A 3,207-nucleotide genomic window follows, 5' to 3' on the forward strand; every position below is an offset into this window, starting at 1 on the left:
ATATTCTAAGTAAAGTAATCTATTATCCCAGAACCGCTCCTTTTTATTCCCCCAAGCCTGTAGCTTCTGACTTATAGTCACTCTCTCAATTGCTAAGCCTGCCAACATCATTTATGATTTCAGTTTGCTTCTAAGTCCTAAGCAATAAAATTAGCATTGATCCCAGATGATATAATTTTGTTCACAGAAAATCCAAAATAAAATCAACCAAAAAAAATTCTACAAGTTGTTAGAATTAATAAGAAATTTAGTTGATTGCTTCTTGGCCTTTTGGCTAAGATCATGTGTAGTATCTGTTCTTATCAATTTAATAAGAAATTTAGTTGATTGGGTATATGATCTTAAAATAATTTATTTTCTTTGCATTGGCAAGAGTAATTAGAGAATACACTAAAACTAATACATATTTACAATAACATAAATATAAATATTTAGAAAGAAATTTTTAACAATTTATGAAGGAAATTTATGGAGGAAATTTAGTTTTTTTGAAAGATATTAAAGAGGGGCACCTGGGTGGCTCAGTCTGTTAAGCATCTAACTTTTGTTTTCAGCTCAGGTCATGATCTCAGAGTTGTGAGATTGAGCCCCACCTGGGCTCCACACTGGGCCTGGAGTCAGCTAAAGTTTCTTTCTCTCAGTCCCTCTGCGCACCACCCCCCACGCCCCCCACTCACATGTGCTCTCTTTTGCTCTCTGTCTCAAAAAAAATTTTTTTTTTAAAGAAAATTTATATATGAAAAGATTTTGTTTCCACCAACTGGAAGGCAATATTGTAAAGATATTTATTTCACCCTTCTTTACCTAAGTAGCTTACTTTAAGTTGTAGATCTCATGAAAGTTGTCCATATTGTTTCTGCTTAAATTTGATCCCAAATTCATCCAGAAGGCCAAAATTCTATGAAAAAATGAAAAAAAAATAGTTTGGGGAATACAGCTAGTAGACTACCAGAAGATCTTGAGTTAGATACCAGGATTATAATCATGAGAATTTATCGCTGGTAGAAAATACAACTCCTTGGGAAGAATAGTGGATTGAATACATTTCTATTAGTTATAACTGATTTTTTTAAATTCCCTGAACAAACTAAAATTCAGGCTACCCAATAAGTAAATGCTGTATTACTTTCTGAGTAGTTAATGTAGTAACTATAGGTAAATAATCTTCCAATTCATAAAAACAAAACCAAACAAAACAAAAAACCTGGAATGCAATACCATGAATTCTTCAGGAAAAATAGTAACATGCATGCAAATTATCCCTTTGATATAAAGGAACTCAGTCTGCATAATTACAAAGCATAAATAATTAGTTTAATAAGGGTCTACTGTGCTCCTTTATGATTTTTTTTTAAAAATCAGCTCAGGTTGGTAAGAAATTATGTGCATTTTTTGTCATGTTTTATTTACATTGCTGTGGAATATACATGCAGGGAAAATAAAATATTAAGTGATACTGGTTTCAATTTAATGTAGTTTAACTGCTTGTCCATGGATGATACATTATTTAAATAGATGGCATAAATGAATGTTTCCATTCCTAAAAATGGGGACAAGCTCCATATATAATGTATAATTTTTTAATATTGCAAATGACCAAGCCATTCTTTGGCCAATTTCTATTCTCTATCACTACTATGATGTAACACCCTAATAAATCATCACTGGAACACTGCTCTGAAGATATATTAATGCATCATCAGAGCTACTGTGGTAAAGCCCGCCCTTGTGATGGTACGTGGTCTGACTCATATACATACATTTAGAGCATACTTGTTAGAAAATTAGCAAGTCCTTTAAAGGACCTAAATCAGCAATGTGCATAGATGATAGGGAATACTGCCTATTCGATTGCTGTACAATTATTCATGCAAACAATAGCTGAGTAGAGAGATGACTATACAAGAGCCATTGAAGAAAAGTTCTCTATAGTGTGTTTTCTGAATGAGTCATATTTAAAATTTTTCGTTTTAAAGCTTACCAAGAAAAAGGAAGAGAAAAATATTCACCAAGGTTTCCTAATGCCCTGAAGATTCTAGTGCCTAGGAAGTCTACTCTATATAAGATAAAGGTTGTTTATTGAGTGGTAGATTTTGTTTCTTCTACAATGTTTAAACCAGTTGGTAAATCGTTTGTCAGTGGCAGAATCATGGTTCAAATAGTGGTCAATCTAAATCCAAAGCCAAGACTTTGGTTCTCTGCTTAAGGGTCTCACAGTCTATAGGAGAGAGCAGATAAATAATTCCAGCGAAGTCGGAAATCATAGAATAAACTCTGAAGCATTAATTAATAGAAAGATTTTTGCTTTCCAAAATTTAAACTCAGATTTTTTGGTAAGTAAAATTATCATTTTTCCTTATTTCAATATCAGATATTCATTTGACTGTTTCAAACTGGGTAATTTTTTTCCACTGTAAGAAAAATCCAGCTTTTACATTTTTGATAATTTGGTTCAAATTTCTACAAAGTATTAAAATAGTATTGTGTTTTTCACTGTTACCATAGGATGTAGGATATTCAAAGTGTCAAGTCAGTAAGAGTATAGAAATTGCTTCCATAGGATAAGGAAAGGGACAAAGCCTAGATACCTTTTTTCAGTTTATTTGCTCTTGTACTTAAGATGTTCCTTATTTTGTTCCAAAATAACTAGTCCACCATTGTGTTCCAAAATAACTAGTCCCCCATTGTGTTCCAAAATAACTAGTCCAAATGTTTACACTGTTTTTGTTGCAGTTATCTGTCCTTACCTTTAGACTGATCTTCCTGTTCTGTAGACATTTTCACACACAGCAGCCAGAAATATTAAAATGTTAAGTAAAATTGTATTAGTGTCCTTGGCTCACAATCCTCCACTGGTTCCCATGTCACTCAGGTTAAAACCAGTACTCTGTGGTGGCCTCAAGGCCCCACGTGACCTCCTACATCTCTAACCTCATCTCCTATGATACATTGTTTTTCCTTCAACATGCGAGGAGTACTCCCCACTTCCTCCTTCATCACTCAAAGTGAACATTTTTGTCAGTGCTTATACCCTTGCCATTCCTTTGACCAGGGAGATGATAGGAAAGAAACTTGGTGTTTCCATAATCAATAGTAATTACAATTTAAATGGCCCTACCAATTACACGTTATGAAACAAAAAACAATTTTCTACACTAGCAATTAAAAACAAAAATGAATTTTGATAAACTATACTGGGGAAAAGAC

General features: G+C 33.2%; 1 pseudogene; it reads left to right on the forward strand.

Annotated features, from left to right (window-relative positions):
* Window positions 1-254: 254 nt before the first annotated feature.
* LOC114211556 (U2 spliceosomal RNA) lies at window positions 255-416 on the forward strand (annotated as a pseudogene).
* The last annotated feature ends 2,791 nt before the right edge of the window (window positions 417-3,207 follow it).

Source organism: Eumetopias jubatus, unplaced genomic scaffold (genome assembly GCF_037043125.1).
Source record: "Eumetopias jubatus isolate StellerSeaLion01/CBP00866 unplaced genomic scaffold, mEumJub1_p1.0 scaffold_3, whole genome shotgun sequence".
Taxonomy (NCBI): Eukaryota; Metazoa; Chordata; class Mammalia; order Carnivora; family Otariidae; genus Eumetopias; species Eumetopias jubatus.